This window comes from Molossus molossus, unplaced genomic scaffold (genome assembly GCF_014108415.1).
Source record: "Molossus molossus isolate mMolMol1 unplaced genomic scaffold, mMolMol1.p scaffold_m16_p_8, whole genome shotgun sequence".
NCBI classification, from domain to species: domain Eukaryota; kingdom Metazoa; phylum Chordata; class Mammalia; order Chiroptera; family Molossidae; genus Molossus; species Molossus molossus.
The window spans coordinates 3,332,175-3,352,838 of NW_023425402.1; positions in this window are offsets into that span (position 1 = coordinate 3,332,175).

Below are 20,664 nucleotides of genomic sequence, written 5' to 3' on the forward strand. Positions count from 1 at the left end.
TATTCTCTAACCCTTGCTCATTTTCTTCTTCTTCGGAGTCTCCTACGATGCAAATGTTATTACGTTTCCAGTTGTCCCACAGTTCCTTTAAGCTGTTTTCCTGTTTTTTAATTATTTTTTTCATTTTGTTTTTCTGATTGGTTGATTTTTTCTATCCTGTCTTCTAATTCACTGATCCGGTCCTCAACTTCCTCTACTCTGCTATTTAGACTTTCCAATGTTTTTTTTCTGATATGTCATTCTTCATTTCTTCTTGGTGGTTTTTAATTTCCAACTGGTTGATTTTCAACATTTCTATGTCTTTACTCATGGTGCTCATGTCCCTACACATGTTGTTGAGCTTCCTCAAGATCACGGCTCTGAATTCTTGTTCTGTTAACTTGGTTAACTGCACCTCATTTATCTCATCTTCAGTAGAGGTCTCTTGTTCTTTTATTTGGCTTTTGTTTCTGTGTTTCAGCATTTTGGCTATCACAGTGGGCTTGGAGCCTGCCAAATTTTCCCTGTGGGTGTTGTTGTTCTGCTGTTTGTGGCTCCCTCTCCTTGGTTTGGATGCGCCAGGGAGGACCCACTTTAAACACCACTGTCAAGTCTTACTTTCCTGGTTAGAGTTGCTAGCCCAGGGAATGGTAGTTATCCTGTAGCTTTTTGCCTGTAAGCTATTAGTAGCGGTCACCTGAGGAAACTTGGTTTCTGAGTTGAATGAAAATCTCCCTCAGGTGCTTAGTGTAAGATGATTTCCTGAGGGTGGGGCATATGGTGGTTGTTAATGGGCCTCAATTAGCATTTCAATGGCCACGGGTGGGGTTGAATCTCCTAGGGATTGGCCACCGCCTTTCCCCCCCGGCCCTGGGAAGGAGTAAGATGACCATAGTTCTGGGTGCCTGCAACTCAGCAGAAGATCTGAGCACCCTCCAAATCCTGAGTGTCCCCACACAGTTCCAGTACCGTCTGCCCTCTTTCTGCCTGTGCCCAAGGTGAGTGGCTGCTGGTAATTTAGTCTCTATCTCGGCTTTGCGCTGTGGAGCAGCTTTGGACTTTAACCCGAGGGTGCCGCTGCCAGCTAAGGGCGCCACTCCTAGCTAAGGCCCTCCTTCCCGGCCGAGGCTGTGGAGCTCCCAGCAGAGAGCCTAGCACCTAGCCGAGGGCACATCTCCCAAAGTCGCAGGTACCAGCCAAGGCCGCAGGTCCCAGCTGAGGTCGCTGCAGGTCCCAGAAGAGGCTGCAGGTCCCAGCCGAGGCCGCTGCAGGTCCCAGCCGGGGGTGCATGTCCCAGCCGAGACCGCAGGTCCCAGCCGAGGCCGCTGCAGGTCCCAGCCGAGGCCGCAGGTCCCAGCCGAGGCCGGCAGTGGGCTCCCGGCCCCCTCTCGCGTCTTCGCAAGCCTACCAGGATTGAGTTAGTGTCCCTGGTTATGTGGTCCTTCAAGCTTCTTTTCGGTTGCCTTTTCCTGATGATTTGTCTTTGTTTTCATTGTAATTCCAGTTTGGTCCTGGGAGATGGTCTGTGTAGCTTCCATTCACTCCGCCGCCATTTTCCTAGTCTCCACTATTTCTCTTTTAAGCACTCTTTCTGATGGAACCAGATAGCCCTCATAGAGTCCTTTCATTTCTTAGCCTTGATTCTGTCTCTTCTTCCACCTGAGTCATTTCTAGATTTCTATCTCCTATGTCCTAACCTTGATTGTTCATTCTTCATCTCTTTTGTTGAGTCCTTCACCTCCAGAATTTGTTTGATTTTTAAAAATTTTATTTTGGTTAATCCTCACCTGAGGATATTTTCCCATTGATTTTTAGATAGAGTGGAAGGGAGAGAGGGATAGAAAGAGGGAAACATTGATGTGAGAGAGACATTGATTGGTTGCCTCCTGCACAGCCCTGACCAGGTCTGGGATTGAACCTATAACCCAGGTACGTGAACTTTACTGGGAATTGAACATGCGACCCATTGGTCCACAGACCTATGCTCTAACTGCTGAGACAAACTGGCCAGGGCTATTTGATTTTTTTTTCTTGATTACTTTTAGAGAGAGAGGAAGGGAGAGGGAGAAAGAGAGAGAAACATTGATGAGAGAGAACATCGACTGGCCACCTCCTGCATGCTCCCCCCCTGCCGGGGATTTGGTCCACAACCTGGACATGTGCCCTGACCAGGACTCGGACCGGTGACCTCTTGGTGCATAGGTCGACACTCAACCACTGAGCTACACCGGCCAGGCTATTTGATTCTTTTTTATAGTTTCAGTCTCTTAGGTGAAGTGCTCCTTTTGTTCACTGATTTTATTTCTGAGCTTATTGAATTGCCTTTCTGAGTTTTCTTGAATCTTATTGATGTTTTCAGATCTGTAATCTTGAATTCTCCACCATTTAAAGAACATATTTCCATGTCTTTAAGTTCATTTTCTGGAGATTTTCATTTTCTTTCTGAGTTCTCTTGTTATATTGGTTATTCACTGTGTTTGATGGATTATTTCTTGGCCTGGGCACTTGTGGAAATGAAAGGTGCTTTTACAAAATGAGCTCTGGTTGATAAGTACAGGTTTTTCTTTTGCTTTCCAGTAGGTGGCAATGAAGCATACATTTTTATTTTATTTTTTTCTCTTATGTGCATTATTGGAGCTTCTGGGATCTCTGAGGGCAGTGCCACCTTGGTTGTGGAAAATGCTTCTTGTTCCCCAGGAGGTGGGTGTTCCCTTCATGACTTGGTGTATCTTGGTCTTAGGGACCATACCCATGGATTGGAAGGGCTGAACTTCGTATCTCCTGAGGGTGCCTGGCACTACCTTCCCATAACCAGAAGCCCCCGCAGGGCTGGTCTGAATCCACCCAGCTGCTTTTACTAAACTCTGCCAAATGGGTGGTGGGGTGGGGGTGGGGCAGGAGGAAGCGCATTAGTGGGTCTATGGTTCTGCACTTTCTCCTGGATTTTGCCAATGAATACAGATCACTAGGTTGAAAAGGTTTTTTTTTTTAGCCCTTTTGCAATCTGCCAAGAGAGGATTTTGCTGCCTGGTGGGCCACAGGGCAATAACATGGGTGGATTCCTGGTTCTTAGGAATTCTTTGTTCCCGGGAGGGCTTTGGAACGCTGCATTTTTTTGCACTGTTTCTCTGCCCCAGACCTTAGGTCCAAATTCAGTGTGTGCCAACCACCTAGGCCCAATTGCTGTCTTTGCCCCTCTGGTCGGTTCTGCCCAGTGGGTGCTGCACACAGCCCTTCACTACTATCACCTCTGAAGGAGCGGTGGTGTGACCGGCTGGGCACCACTTCTCTGTGCCTCGAGCAGGAAATCCTCTGCTGAAATTTATCTGGCCCACTTGTTGTAACTTCAACGGGAAAGACCTGACGTTCTCTCATGAAGACACGCTTCTGATGCAGTTCCCAGGTTCTTGCTTGAATTAACCATGGTCCTGAATTTTTGTTTTAATTCTTCCTGATTTTCTCCCTATTCTTTTTATTAATACACTCTTTAATTGCTAAATGTTTCTAAATAAACCAATGAGATACCCTTTATGTAAAATTAAAAGAGGTGAACAGAATGACCGTTGTCAGAGGGAAGGGGATATGGGGGTCTGGGTGAAAAAGGTGAAGGGATTAAGAAGCACATATTGGTAGATACAGAAGAGCCTTGGAGATGTAGATGATAGCATAGGGAATATAGTCAATAATATCATGACACATATGTATGAAGCCAGGTGGGTACTTGAAGCAGATGAGGCCCCCTCTGTAAAGCAATCACTTTGCTGTACACCTGAAACTAATACAGAATGCTGAATGTAAACTGTAATTGAAAAAATAAGTAAAAAAAAGAGGTGAAAACAATTGAGTCTAAATTTGAATCTATCCAGAAGTGAAAATAAAAAATGCAAAAAATCCTTCTGAAGGCCCTGAGAAATCCATATTTAAGAATAAAAAGACTTACCAAGAGATGTTGAAGATATACCTAAAAGCGGGTGAAATAAATAATAAGGTTAGGTTTTCTGAATCAGTTACCCATGCCTTCTACAACCTTAGCATCTGCAGGGTGCTCTGTCAGGGAGTGCCCGTCTTCACGTCACTCAGCCAGGTCACAGCACCTCGAAGTGTAATGTAGGATTAGCTCTAGCCCTTTGGTTTCTATGAAGAATCAGTTTGGTAGACCTTGAAGGGTGTTGGTGTGGCTACAGCTTCTAGATTTTTACTTCATCTCTTAATTCAACATTATAAAACCTTACAGTAAACTAAACTAAAAACATTTCACCTGTCACTACTTCTCACTAATTTTTTATCATAATTTTTTCCTTTTTATTTCTTCATTCTTATTTCTATCTCTTCATTCTTATTTCTGTTACAGAATACAGAAATGTATGAAATGCTGACTTTTGTTGTTTAGAAACTATTTTTAGTATTATCTGGGCATTTCCCCCTCCATGTCCATCAGACACGTTTTTACTTTCTAAATGTGTCAAAACCTAGCAGGAGAGAGAGGATATTTGTGGTCTAAATTTTTTAAGTTTGACAATGTTGGTCTTTCATACAACATTCAAAGCATTCTACAGTAAATCAATAAAAAAAAAAAAAAAGAGAACAAACGAAGCTCAAAAGCAGTAGGAGGAAGGGAATAATAAAAATTAGAGCAGAATTAAAAGGAACATACAAATGGCCAAGAGACATATAAAAAAACCACTCAGTGGCACCAATCAATCATCAGAGATGCAAATTAAAACGACTCTGAGGTCACCTTACACCTGCCAGAATGGCCGCCATCAACAAATCATCACACAACAAGTGCTGCCCAGGGTGTGGAGAAAAGGGGACTCTAGCATATTGCTGGTGGGAATGTAGACTGGTGCAGCCACTATGGAAAACAATATGGTGTTTCTTCAAAAAATTAAAAATTGAACTGCCATTTGAATATATCTTAGGAAATATTCTATTTCTAGGAATATATCCTAAAAAACCGTTTGAATCACCAATCAGAAAGAACATATGCACCCCTCTGTTCATAGCAGTGTTGTTTACAATCGCTAAGATCTGGAAACATCAGTAGATGAGTGGATAAAAAAGCTGTGGTACATTTACACAATGGGATACTATGCAGCTGTAAGAAAGATCTCTTACGCTTTGAGACAACCTGGAGACACCTGGAGAGTACTATGCTAAGCAAAATAAGCCAATCAGAGAAAGACAAGTATCACATAGTCTCACTTATTTGTGGACTATAATAAACAAAAGGTCACTTCACACCTGCCAGAATGGCTACCATCAACAAATCATCAGCTGATGAACAAAATAGATTCAGAGAAACAGAAGTAGGGAACAGATTGACATACCTCAGAAGGAAGGAGTGTGGGGAATGGAAAGACAGACACCGAAGAACTTATATGCATATATGCATAACCAGTGGACACAGACAACAGTGCGGTGAAGGGGGTAACTGGCGTCAGGAGTGGGGAAAGGGTGTCAATAGGGAAACAAGGAGGGGCATCAATAATTAAAAAATAAATTAATTAAAAAATAAAAATCTTTGGAAAAATGTCCTCGGGGGAGGATTAGCAACAACAACAATAACAAATAAGATAGGCAGAGAACAGAAAAACAATAGAAAAAATTAATACAACAAAGAACTGCTTTTTGAAAAGATGAATAAATCAGGAAACCTCTGGCTAGACTAAGTAAAAAATGAGAAGACTTAAACAACATCTTAAATGAAACAAGAGAAAGTACAATGGACACCACAAAATTACAATGGACTATACAAGATTACTGTGAAAGGCTATACACCACCAAATTTGATAACCTAGAAGAAATGGACAAGTATTTGGATGTATATAACCTTCCTAGACTGAATTATGAAGAAGGAAAATATAAATATACCCATTAACAGTAACAAAATGGAAAGTCATCAAACATCTCCCAAAAAGTAAAAGTCCAGGACCTTTGCTTCACTAGTGGATTCTACCAAACATTCAGAGATTTAATACCTACCTTTTTCAAACTTAAAAAAAAAATTAAACTAGAGGAAATACTTCCTAACTCATTTTATGAGGTCAACGTTCCCCTGGTGCCAAAACCTGGCAAAGACAATTCAAAATTATGAAGCAATATGGACAGTGTACATAGGCTTTCTAATAGGGGCAACTAGGCTTAGACTTTTTTTTTACCCTTCCCCAAATCACTTTTGTACCTATCTTTTAAACAAACCTGTATAATAATTATTTTGTAAATCAATAGTAATCAGTGATTAAATCAAGTCAATATATTGGTAAATCAATAACAATACTGTGTTAGCAATATAACGGTTGTGTAAATAATGTTCACAGTTGAGTCAGACTATTCCAGCTTTCATGTGCAAAGTTTCATTTTCTGTTGAGGTAATTCTTCTTTTCCTCCTGCCCCTCCTCCTTCCACTTCTTTTGGTTTTCTTAAGTTTTTTTTTTTGTCATTTGTTGTTCTTTCTCAGTCATTTTAGTGAGGTTTTGAAAGGAAGAGAAAGTTGTGCTCTTATTCAAGTACCTTAATATGGGTCCTGATACCATCTTCATTGATGATTATACAACTAGAAGTGGTCATATTCAGAAATCTCAAATGCTTCCCAATTTGCATACCAAATTATCCCAAGATTACAAACAGAAAGAGTGGGTACTATGGAAAATATAAATAAAAACATAAGTGTGAAGAATATGTCTCTCTCTAATCTAGATTAGAGTGATTAAAAAACCTTTAAAGTTATCACTACAAGAACTTAAACGTCTTACTTCCAACAAGCAGAATGAGCAGATTTGAAAAATCCAAAATGAACTTACGAATGGATCTTGGAATCTGAACTGAAACACAAACAAAACAAACACAAAATTATTATTATTTGCATATGAAATGGAAACTAGTTTTCTCTGATTTTTTTTTATTTAGTTATAATGTACAATAGAAATTATTAGATGTATTATTAAAGCTCACTTGGTTCATTAAAATAATATATTTTCAAAGTTAAAAAAGTCAACTCATGATGTAGGTCTATAGCAAAAATTATTACTTTCCTGCCAAATATATGCACAATTAATTTTCTCTTCCAATAGACAATTACTGAAATTTATATGCAGTCTCTTTCTTTCTGGAATTCATCAATTTTTTTCAAAATAGCATTCTCAAAATGCAATTTCTTGTATTTCAATTTTATGAAGTATATACTGACCTCTTTATTTATTTATTTAATTATTTTCCTTTACTTATTATTATTATTTTTTATTAATTAATTTTTGTTACAGATGTTTCTCCTTTTCCACCCACTGATTCCCCCCTCTCCTTCCCTCTCCCTCCCTGCCCTGTCCGCAGCTTTGTTGTCCATGTCCATTGTTCATGCACACATGCATATAAGTTCTGTCTGACCTCTTACTTTTTTTTTTTTTTTTTTTATCCTCACCCGAGGACATTTTTCCATTTTTTTGCTCAGGTAGAGTGGGAGGGAGAGAGAGGAACAGAGAGAGAGAGAGAAACATCGATGTGAAAGGGACACATCGAGTGGCTGCCACCCGCACAACCGACCAGGGCCGGGGACAAACTGCAACCGAAGTATGTGCCCTTAGCAGGAACCAAACCCGGGTCTCTCAGGACCACAGGCCGACGCTCTAACCGCTGAGCCAAACCGGCCAGGGCTGACCTCTTACTTTTAATAGTATGTTTTCTTGTTCCTCACTCAACACCTCACCTCTTATCGTGATAGTCACATTTTAATATAACCCTAATGAGTCACCCTCTTGTATAATGAACTTCCCTGGAGTGAGGACAGACACTGTGACTTGCTTTTAGTCCATAGTGTTCAGCTAAGGTGATGAGGTGGTGGCTTCCGGGATAACGTGACATTGCCTGATCCTGCTGGTTCTGAAGAGGTTCGCTCCCCTGTGTGAGTGCCTGTGAGAGGGCAATGTGGCAGGGACCTTAGGAGTCTCCAGCATCTCAGAGTGGCCACAGCCGGCAGCCAGCACAAAACTGGAGACCTCAGCAAAGTATAGGAGACATAGATAGAAAAAAATAGTCTAATAAACATGAACTTGTAGTTATAGAAATAGGAGGTAAACGAAATTGAGCAGTTATTAAAGGAAATGTTAAAGGGAATAAAAGGAAAAAATTCCTAATTGAAACATAACAAATTTCGGCAAAAGACATATGTGCATAATGCATAGACACAGACAACAGTGTGGTGATGGCCAGAGGGAAGGGTGGGCAGAGGCAGGCAAAGGGAAGAATGGGGACATCTGTAACAGTGTAAAATTAAAGTAAAAAAAAGTGCTTCTGTGTGCATTTATAATATAGTTTTTCATAATCAGTCATTATCACACTTAAGAATATTAACAATGATGCTGTAATATCATATATTGCCCAACCCATATTCAAATTTCTTAAGCCATCTCAACAATATTTGTTTTATAGTTGGTTTATTCAAATCAGGAAAATATGTATGTTAGAATGTTATAGTATCACCTTCTTTATAGAAAATAAAGGGAAATATTACAACACATTTAGACAATACAAAATAAACATAAGCAAATATTATTTGTTTAAAAAAATAATGAAGCATTGTTATTAAAATAAAGGAAGACTTAAAATACTTGTAAACACAAAATGAAGGATAAAAATTATATAATTGTCTGGCTGGTGTGGTTCAGCGGATTGAGCATCATCCCATGGACTGAGAGATCCCACAGTGTTTAATTCCTGGTCCTGGTGTGCAGACTCAGTCCCCGGTAAGGGGTGTGCAGGAGGTAGCCGATCAATGTTTCTCTCTCACATTGATGTTTCTACCTCTCTCTCCCTTCCTCTCTCTCTCTAAAAAAAAAAAAAAAAAATCAATAAAAACACATTAAAACATTAAAAAAAATTATATGATCATTGCAATAGTTGTAGAAAAAACATTTGACAAAATTTAACTTTCATTTATGACAAAAACTCTCAACTAAGTGGTTCTAGAGGGAAATATTTCAATATAATTAAGACTGTATATGTGAAGACCACAACTATCATCATACTCAATAATTTCAATTCTAAGATCAGGCTCAAGAAAAGGATGCCTGTTCTTGCCACTTTTACTCAACATAGTTTTTGATAACCTAGGCAGAGAAATCAGTCAAGAAAAAGAAAAAACAGGCATTCAAAATGGAAGGGAAGAAGTCAAACTGTCACTATTTTCAGATATGGTTATATATATATATATATCTCACATATATCATATAGATATAATATATGATATATATCACATATATATCATATATATATCCCTAAAGACAAAAAAATGGTTAGACTAATAAATGAATTCAGCAGAGGTGCAATTTAAAAAGTTAATATCTGTACAACCCCATTTACAATTGCATAAAAATACTCAAATACCTAAAAATAAATTTAACCAAAGAGGTGAGAGATTAGTACACTGAAAACTATGACATTGATGAAAGAAACTGAAATCACAAATAAATGGAAAGATATTCCAGGCTGATGGATTGAAAAAATTAATATTGTTTAAATGTCCATATTACTCAAAATAATCTACAGATTCAATGCAATTGCTATCAAAATTCCAGTGGCATTTTTCACAGAAGTAGAACAACCAATCCTAAAATTTTTTTGGAACCACAGAAGATTCTGAATAGCCAAAGCAATTTTGAGAAAGAAAACAGCTGGAGGCATCATGCTCCCTAATTTCAAATTTTACTCCTGTTATCAAATGAATGCATAGATCAATGGAACAGAATAGAGAGCTCAGAAACAAACCCACAGATATATGGTCAGTTAATTTATGACAAAATCATCAAGAATGTACAATGAGAAAATATGCTTTTTCAATAAATGGTGTTGGAAAAACTGAATAGCCATGTACAAAAGAATGAAACTGGACCACTATTTTACACCATACTAAAAAATTAAATCAAAATGAATTAAATACTTAAATGGAAGATGTGAAACTATAAAACTTCTAGAAGAAAACATAGGAGGTAATCTCCTTGACATTGGTCTTGGCAATGAGATTTTTTATTTGACTCCAATAGCAAAGGCAACTAAAACAAAAATAAATAAATGGGTCCACATCGTTCTGCACAGTGAAGGAAACTACTAACAAATGAAAAAGAAATTAACTGAATGGGAAAAAATCTTTGCAAATTATATATTCGATAAGGGGTTATATTAAAAATAAAGACTCATACAACTCAATATAAAAAATTCAAACAATGATTTAAAAAATAGGTGGAAGGTATAAATAGACAGTTTTTCAAGGAAGGCATATAGATGGCTATCAGGTACATGAAAAAGTATTCAACATCACTAATTATCAGGGAAATGCAAACCAAAACCAAAATGAAACATTGCCTCACACCACTTAGAATGGCCGTTATCAAAAAGACGAGATATAACAAGTGTTGGTGAGGATGTGGAGAAGGAAACTCTTGTCTACTGTTAGTGGGGATATAAAGTGATCTAGCAAATATGGAAAAAAGTATGGCAGTTCCTAAAAAATTAAACATTGAACTACCATATGATCCAGCAATTACACTTCTGGGTAATTTTTGTTGTTGTTAATCCTCACCTGAGTATATTTTTCCATTGATTTTTAGATAGAGTGGAAGGGAAGAAGGAAGAAAGAGAAACATCAATGTGGGAGAAAGAGAGACATATTGATTGGTTGCCTCCTGTATGACCCTGACCAGGAAGTTGTGCTGTTGACTAGGATCAAACCCACGACCCTTTGGTCTGTGTGCTGACACTCTCACTGCTGGCCACACTGACCAGGGACACTTCTGGATAATTTATCTAAATAAAAAACACTAATTCAAAAGGATATAGGCATCTTTATGTTCACTGTAGCATTATTTACAATAGTCAAGATATAGAAACAACCTAAGTGTTTATCAATGAAGGAATGGATAAGAAGGTGTCGCGCGCGCGCGCGCGCACACACACACACACACACACACACACACACGAATATTACTCAGCTATAACAATAATGAAATTTTATTTGCAACAACATAGATGGACCTGAGGACATTATGCTGAATGCAATTAGTCATGCAAAGGAAGATGAATAGCACATGATTTTACTTATATATGGAATTTAAGACAACAACAAAAACAACAACTCTCATGCTCATAGATGCAGAGAACAGATTGGTGGTTGCCAGAGGTGGGGGATGGGGAAAATGTGTGAAGGGGATCAAAAGTTATAAACTTCCAATTAGAAAATAATTAAGTACTGAGGATGTAATGTACAGAATGGGAACCATAGTCAAGAAGAGATGAACCAAAGAACTTATCTGTAAACGTGCATAACCAATAGACACAGACAATGGTGCAGTGAAGGTGGTGGAGGTGGGGATGGGGTGAGAGCAGGGAGGAGGGCGTCAATGGGGGAAACAGGAGGGGCATCTGTAATCTAAATAAATAAATTAATTAAAAAATAGCAATTTGAAATTTGCTAAGAGAGTATGTGTTAATATTTTTATCACAAGAAATTATTTTGTAAAAATGTATGGTGAAAGATTTTCTGTAGACTTATTGTGGTGATTATTTTGCAAAATATACAAAAATCAATTATTATGTTGTATACCTGAAACATATACAACATAAATACTATATGCTAATTATAACTCAATAAAAAAAATACATAGTAACAGTAGCTTAGAAGACAGAGATAGAAGTGGTGTTCTAAAACTGTTAAAGTAGTAATTTTTACAAGATTTTAAGTAATAGCAGGAGTGTTGTAGTCTCCAGAGTAACTACTAAGTGATAGTAAATTATGTGTAACATGATAAGAGAGGAAGAAAATGGAATTATTAAAAAAAGTTACCCCAAAAAAAGCAAAAAATAGAAGAAGACATACAATAAGTAAAGCAATTAGGTAACATCTAGTTAAGTGGTGTTTTTAACCCAAATGTATAAATAATTGTATTTATATAAATGGACTAAATGCTTTAATTAAAAGATAAAACTGAATATCAAAGACAGAACCAATAAAATAAAAATACATATTGTTTGGAGATACATTGTAAATATAATGACATCAAAAGGTTAAATGTTAGCATGACAAATATGTATCATGCTGGAATGTTCAACTAAAAGAAGTCTTTCAGGGAAGTGAAATTTAAGGGCTAAAGAGGGACATTTAATTAGGATGTAAAGGTAAGGCAATAAGAGAGATATAAAATACTGAATTTGTATGTGTCTTTCTTTTATTTTTACTCTTTTCCCCCACCTTCTTTCTCTTTCTCTTCTCTCCCACCCTCCCAAAAGAAAAATAGAAAATTAAAAAAACATAATGAGATAATTTAATATGATTTTAAAAAATCAACTTATAGATGAAGTACACAAAGGTCGATGAGATAGAAAAGACTGGACAAAATTAACACACTTGACCTAATTGGCTATTCAAGAATAATACATTCTAGCCCTGGCCGGTTTGGCTCAGCGGTTAGAGCGTCGGCCTGCGGTCCGTAAAGACCCGGGTTCGGTTCCCGCTAAGGGCACGTACCTCGGTTGCAGTTTGTCCCCGGCCCTGGTTGGTCGTGCGGGTGGCAGCCACTCGATGTGTCCCTTTCACATCGATGTTTCCCTCTCTCTCTCTTCCTCTCTCTCCCTCCTACTCTGTCTGTACAAAAAATGGAAAAATGTCCTCGGATGAGGATTAAAAAAAAAAAAAAAAAAAAAAAAAAAGAATAATACATTCTAAATCAATGTCTATGTCTATGTCTATGTCTATAATCCTTAAAAAATATTCTATAAGGTTATTTACCCAAACTGACCATATGCTAAGCCAGAAAGTTAGTTTTAACTAATTTCAAATGATTAAGGAGGAGTGATGTTAGCAAGGTCAGAGACTAGGAGGTCCTTGCACAAATATCCTTACAAAAACAATCTAACCATTACCCAGGGATGAAAATAGTTTTGGAAGAATACCAGAGTACAATTAAGAAGCTGCAGAAACCCAGTGGAGCACAAAACAAGGATGTTTACATAGAAAAGTGTAGAGGGTGTCCCAGCATCCCATTCCTCAGGATGATATGCCTCAACACCAAGAGAATCCTCGCAGCTCTAACTTCCCCTGGAAGCAGAAAAGGAGAGCAAAAAAGCCTCCACTGCTGCGGACCTCCACAGTCTTCATCAACACAGATGAGCTGCTGGAGTGGCCCAGAGTCCACACTAGTGTGCTTCTTGAGCTCAAGCTTCTGTTAATCCCCTCTGGAGTGGAACCTGCCAATTTTCCCTTTAGCCTCGGTGCTCTCATGTTCTCACCTGTGCCCCTGACTTGGTCCACCTTGGACCTGGTGCCATTGCACACTTTTGGAACAACCACCCCCATGATCTCCTAAAACTAGCTTTCCTGCACATCCCTGGACCTGGTGCCAGACCCAGTGCCACTATGCACCCCATTCAATTAGCAAATGAATGTCATTCTCCACTGAAGTCAGTCTATAAAGTCTAAAAGGGAAGATAGCTCTTTTAAATGTGCAGACAATGGTATGAGGCTACAGGGAACATGAAAAGCAAAGGAAACATGACACCATAAAAAGAATACAATAAATTTCCAGTAATTGATCTGAAGAAAAATGAAGTTCTAGGAATATCTTGACAAAGATTTCAACATAATTATGTTAAAGAATCTCAACAAGCTACAAGGAAGCATATATACATGGCTTAAAAGAAATAAAAAACAATAGCAAAACAAAATGAGAAGTCCAACAAAGAAATGCAAACCAGCCCTGGATAGTTTGGCTCAGCGGTAGAGCATTGGCCTATGGACCAATGAGTCATGGGTTTGATTCTGGCCAAGGGCACAGGTGAGAGGCAACCAGTCAATGTGTCCCTCTCACATGGATGTTTCTCTCTCTCTCCCTTTCTCTCCCTCTCTCTCCCTCCTACTCTATCTGAAGATAAATAGAAAAATATCCTCTGGTGAGGATTAAAAAAACATACACACACACAAACCACGAAACAGAATTAAAAATTCTGGAGTTGAAGAATACAATATCTGGACTGAAACATTCAATAGCAGACTCCAGCAAGCAGAAGAAAGAATCAATGAACCCTAGAAAAGATAGTTTAAAATTATCCAGTCAGTAGATCAAAAAGAAAAAGAAAAGTCAAGAAAGTCTATGGGACATATGGGACTACCATTATGAAAAGCAATACATGCATTATGGAGTCTCCCAGAAGGAGCTGAGAAAAGGTAAGAAAGCTTTTTTAAACAAATTTTGTCAGAAAACTTCATTTATCTAAGGAGGGAAATGAACATCCATCTGTGAAGCCCAAAGAACCTGAAATAGATTAAGTATAAAGAGATCTTCATAGAGACACATTTTAATCAAACTGTCAAAAGTCAAAGAAAGAATTTTGAAAGCATTAAGAAAAAAGCAACTTATTCCATACTAGGGAACCCCCATAAGATCACCAATGGATTTCTCATCAGAAACCTTTAAAGCTAGGATAGAGTGAGACAATAAATACAAAGAACTTAAAGAAAATAAAACTGCCAATCAACAGTATTATTTCCCGCAAAACTACCCTTTAAAAGATGAAAGATATAAAATCTTTCTTCTACAAACAAAAGCTGAGAGAGTTCATTACCCCTAAGCCATCCTTAACAAAAATAGTTAAGGCAATTCTTCAAATGAAAACACTCGTTAAATGGCAAAGATAAAACATATGAATGCAGCCCTGGCTGGTTTTGCTCAGTGGTTAGAGCATCAGCCTGTGGTCCAGAGAGACCTGGGTTCAGTTCCCACTAAGGGCATGTACCTTGGTTGCAATTTGTCCCTGGCCCTGGTTGGGTTGTGCGGGTGGCAGCCACTCGATGTGTCCCTTTCACATAGAAGTTTTTCTCTCTCTCTCTCTCTTCCTCTCTCCTTTTCCTGCTCTATCTGAACAAACAAACAAATGTCATTAGGTAAGGATAAACAAACAAAAAACATATGAATACATAACTCTCACTAATAAAGGTAAACATGTAGACAGACATAGAGCAATGTTTTATTGTAATGGTGATGTGTAAATTATTTTTAACTCTGATAAAAACCTAAAAGACTCAGAATGGCCACCATCAACAAATCATCAAACAACAAGTGTTGGTGAGGGTGTGGAGAAAAGGGGACTCTAGTACACTGCTGCTGGGAATGTAGACTGGTGCAGCCACTGTGAAAAACACTATGGTGTTACCTCAAAAGATTAAAAATTGAATTGCCATTTGACCCACTGACCCCACTTCTAGGAATATACCCTAAGAAGCCTGAAACACCAATCAGAAAGAATATATGTACCCCCATGTTTGTAGCAGCACTATTTACAATAGCTAAGATCTGGCAACAGCCCAAATGTCCATCAGTAGACGAATGGATAAGAGAGCTGTGGTACATATACACAATGGAGTACTAAGCAGCTGTAAGGAAGAAAGATCTCTTATCCTTTGAGACAACATGGAGGGAACTGGAAAGTATTATCCTAAGCAAAACAAGCCAAGCAGAGAAAGACAAGTATCATATGATCTCACTTATTTGTGGAATATAATGAACATAACAGTCTGAAGAACAGGGTAGTCCCAGAGACGTGGAAGTAGGGTACAGACTGACAACTCCCAGAGGAGGGGGTGGGGGGAGATAAACCACAGAACTTATATGCATGTATGCATGAACAATAGACATGGACAACAAAGCTGGGGACAGGGTGGGGAGGGAGAGGGAGGAGGCTGTCAATGGGGAAAAGGAGAAACATTTTTAACAACAAAAAAAATTAAAAGACAAAAATTTGTTAATGGATACACATTTTAAAAAGAGGTAAACTCTGATTACAAGAACACAATTGTGTGTGGACGTAAAAGTAGTGTTTCTATAATTAAAATTATATTGTTATCAACTTAATGGTTATAATTACAATAGATTTATGCAAGCCTCATAATAACCATAAAAAGCTTTGCAATAGATACACAAAAAAACAAAGAAATAGAATCAAAGTAAATCACTATAAAATAACAAATAAATATAATGAGAGAGTAAGAGAGGTACAGAACAACTGAAAATCAGAAAAGAGTTAACAAAATGGTAAAAGGATGTCCTCACTTATCAATAATTACTTTAAATATAAATGGGTTAAACTCCTTAATAAAAAGGCACAGAGGGGCTGAATGAATAAAAATAAAGTTTTATAGAGAGTGATGTAATTCAGATGATGACAGGTCATTTCCAACATCAGTGTCCCTCAGAAGAACACCAATTGCAATTATTCACAAAAACACCATTGTGAACCTGAAGCATCCCCCCTGGACAATAGAGATGGAAAAAAGAAACACATTAGAAGGGTAAGAGGAGAGGCTGCACTTTGATTACACTGCCACAGGCTGGCACCGCACCATGTCAAGAGGACCTCTCTAGACCCATGGTTTCTCTAATGAAGAGAGAACTCAAGGTGGATCTCCAGTTTTCCAACCTTGTGGGACACTTCCTGGGAGATGTGCTCAGGTCACCTTATGGGGATCACTAGGGGAAATCTGTAGAGATCAACCACTGAGGAATAGATAGAGATGGATAAGAGGGGCAGAGCTCATAGCAACCAATGCCTAGATCATGATGGACTGCTAACCTGCTTGCAGTGGCTTTGGAGCATAGATCTCAGAGAGCTGTTTTGCTCATCTGCAGAGCTAAGCAGGTGACCTCATCGGCCAGGGAGCTTGATTGGCAGTTCCACCTGAGATTTGGATTCCCAAGTCAATGGGTTGTTTTGGCTATGGAGCCCATTCTGTGACCCTGTCTGGGTAAGGAGCAAATCCAGTCTTACTCAACTGCTGAGCATAGCCTCCAGGCCCACCTCTTACAGTAAAGTTACAGGATACAAAATCAGTGTACAAAAATCCACTGCCTTTCTGTACACTAACAACAAAATCTCAGAAAAAGAAATGAAAAAAAAATCCTTTGTGTATCATTTATTTTCATGTATAGGCAAGGATTAGAGAAATGAAAACAGGCTTTGTGAGAGTGATGGGGATGCAGGTGATTTTCTTTTTTATCTTTTTAATGCCCTTTGCTACAATGTCTGTGCAATTAGAGAATATATTTTTTGACAATGCCTAGGAGGAAATGAGGATTGGATATGTGAATAAAGACTTTTAGTAATTTTTATTTCCTGATCAGGGCAACCTAATTGAAATTTTGTTTACTTTCTTCAGTAACTCTTTGCTCTTTTCTTTTACACGAGGCTGAGGTCAGTTACTGGTGAAATTCCAGAGAGTAAAAATAAAATATTTTAGAAAGTCAAGAAAATATTTGTGTTTAAATGTAGTTGTAGCAAAAAAGTACTGAATGTGGTTCTAGGAGCAGTTTTTTTTAGCAGGAAAAATTGCTACTGTCCTTGGAGATGCCGATGAAAATACCAGCTCTTCTGGATGTCCACTTTATCTGGGGACAGTATCCAGGGTGAGGTTGGAAGTTTTGACTTTGAGTGTCTTTGAAACTGCACTGAGATTGAATACTATCACTGGTTGATACAAGTGAAGATTCTTCAAGAGATTTTGCAAACCTGTTATCTCAGTTATGGGAGGATCATAGTCAGATGTATCACAGAGCTAAAAGAATACACCAGCTCAGGGGCAAGACTATATTTTAAGGAACCCATTTATGAAAGACTTGTTCCCACTCTAACCAGGAAGTGTTGTCAAAGTGTGGAAGCAAATGGAAGGAGACAAGGTGAGAGAAGCTTCTCTGCAGGTCAGCACTGGCCATCTTCACTCAAACAGGTATAAGTGGAGATGGACTGAGTTGACCCATGTTTAGGAAGAGGTATTTGGTAAGAACTCTGGCCCCTAAGCTTGTGAGAAGGGAAGCATGGTGATTGGGCTGTTGTAATTACTGTATTTTCTGAGCACACAAAATATGCATGAGGCAGCACAGAACTGACAGAGAGCTCAGGGCCTGACATTTGAGAGTTGCTCCTCCTGGGCCCCCTGTATCAAAGGTACACAGCAGGCACACAAATAAATAGATGTTCATTAAGAAAGAAAAAAAAGTCTCCACCTCAAATCCTCTTGCAATTGCAACCAAAAGAATAAAATACCTAGGAATAAACTTAACAAAAGATGTGAAAGACCTATATACTGAAAACTACAAAGCATTATTAAAAGAAATAGAAAGACACAATGAAATGGAAAATCATCCTGTGTTCATGGAATGGAAGAATCAACATATAAAATGGCCATATTACCCAAAGCAATATACAGATTTAATGTAATCTTCATCAAAATCCCAATGTCATTTTTTAAATAGAACAAAAATTAATCAGATTTATATGAAACCACAAAAGACCTTGAACAGCTAAAGCACTTTTGAGAATAAAAGAACAAAGCCAGAGGAATCACATACCTGACTTCAAATTATACTATGGAGCTATGATAATCAATACAGCATGTTACTGGCAGAAAAACACACACACAGATCAATGGAACAGAATTGAGAGCTCAGATATAAAATCACATGTTTATGGGCAGATAATTTTTGACAAAGGAGCCAGAAACACACAATGGAGAAAAGAAAGCCTCTTCAATAAACAGTGCTGGGAAAATTGGAAAGCCACATGTAAAAGAATGAAACTAGATTACAGTTTGTCCCCATGTACAAACATTAATTCAAAATGTATCAAGGACCTAAATGTAAGCTATGAAACAATAAATTACATAGAAGAAAACATAGGTAGTAAACTTATGGACCCTGGTTGCAGCAAACATTTAATAAATTTGACCCCAAAGTAAAGGGAAGTAAAGGCAAAAATAAATGAATGAGATTATATCAAACTAAAAAGCTTCTGCATAGCAAAAGAAATTAATCTAAAAAACCAAAAACAAAATAAAAAACCTGGCCGGTTTGGCTCAGAGGTTAGAGCGTTGGCCTGTGGTCCAGAGAGACCCGGGTTCTGTACCCGCTAAGGGCATGTATCTCGGTTGCAGTTTGTCCCCAGTCCTGGTTGGGTCGTGTGGGTAGCAGCCACTTGATGTGTCCCTTTCACGTCAATGTTTCACTCTCCTTCTCTCCCTCCCACTCTACCTGAAAAAAAAAAAAAAAAAAAAAAAAGAAAAGGAAAAAATGTCCTCGGGTGAGGATTAAAAAAAGAAGATAAAATAAATAAATAAATAAAAAAAGAAGAAACCAACTAAATGGGAGATGATATTTGAAAACAATAACTCTGACAAAGGTTTAATATCCAAAATATTTAAAGAACTCATAAAATACCAGGCAAACACCCCAATTAAAAATGGGCAGAGGACCTGAACAGACACTTCTCCCAAGAAGACATACAAATGGCCAATAGATATACGAAAATATGTTCAACTTCACTAACAATTAGGGAAATGTAAGACAAAACTACAGTGAGATATTACCTCACACCTGTTAAAATGGCTATTATCAACTAGAAAAGTAGTAACATGTGTTGAAGAGGTTGTAGATAAAAGGGAGCCGTCAATCACTGCTGGTGGGCATGTAGACGGTTACAGCCACTACAGAAAAAAGTCTGGCGATTCCTAAAATAATTAAGAATATGCCTGGCCAGTGTGGCTTAGTGGTTGAGCATCAGATCATGCACAAAGAGGTTGCCAGTTTGATTCCTGGTCAAGGCACATGCCCAGGTTGTGGGCCAAATTCCCAGTGGGAAGCATGCAGGAGGTGGCCAATCGATGTTCTCACTCATTGATGTTTCTATCTCTCTCTCCCTCTCCCTTCGTCTTTCTCTATCTAAAAAAAAAAAAAAAAAAAAAAAAGAATAGATTTACCATATGTCCCAGCAATCCCTCTGCTGGGTATATACCTAAAAAACTTGAAAACATGTGTTCATAAATATATATGCACCCCTATATTCACTGAAGCATTATTCAAGGTGGGAAAGACATGGACAAAACAAAAGTGTCCTGTGATAGAGGACTGGAGAAAGAAGAAGCAGTATATACACACAGTGGAATACTACTCAGCCATTAGAAAAGGCAAGACAGTGGTGTTTAACGTGGGTCCTCCCACACTCATCCAAACCCAGGAGAAGGATCCACATATAGCAGAATCCCAACACCCACAGGGAAAATTGGGCAGGCTCCAAAGTCCACTGTGATAGCCAAAATGGTGAAAAACAGAAACAAATGACAAATGAAAGAACAAGAGACCTCTACCGCAGATGAGATAAATGAGGTGCAGTTAAGCAAGATAACAGAACTAGAATTCAGAACCATGATCATGAGGAAGCTCAACAGCATGTGTAAGGACATGAGCACCATGAGTAAAGACATAGAAATGTTGAAAATCAACCAGTTGGAAATTAAAAACCACCAAGAAGAAATGAAGAATGACATATCAGAAATAAAGAAAACATTGGAAGGACTAAAAAGCAGAGTAGAGGAAGTGGAAGGCCAGATCAGTGAATTAGAAGACAGGGTAGAAAAAAATCAACCAATCAGAAAACAAAAAGAAATAGGAAGACAACTTAAGAGAACTGTGGGACAACTGGAAATGTAATAACATTCACATCATAGGAGTCCCCGAAGAAGAAGAAAATGAGCAAGGGTTAGAGAATATATTTGAAGAAATAATGACAGAAAACTTCCCTAATTTGGTGAAGGAAGAAGGCATTCAAGTTCAAGAAGCACAGAGAGCCCCAAGTAAGAAGAACCCAAACAGGCCCACGCCA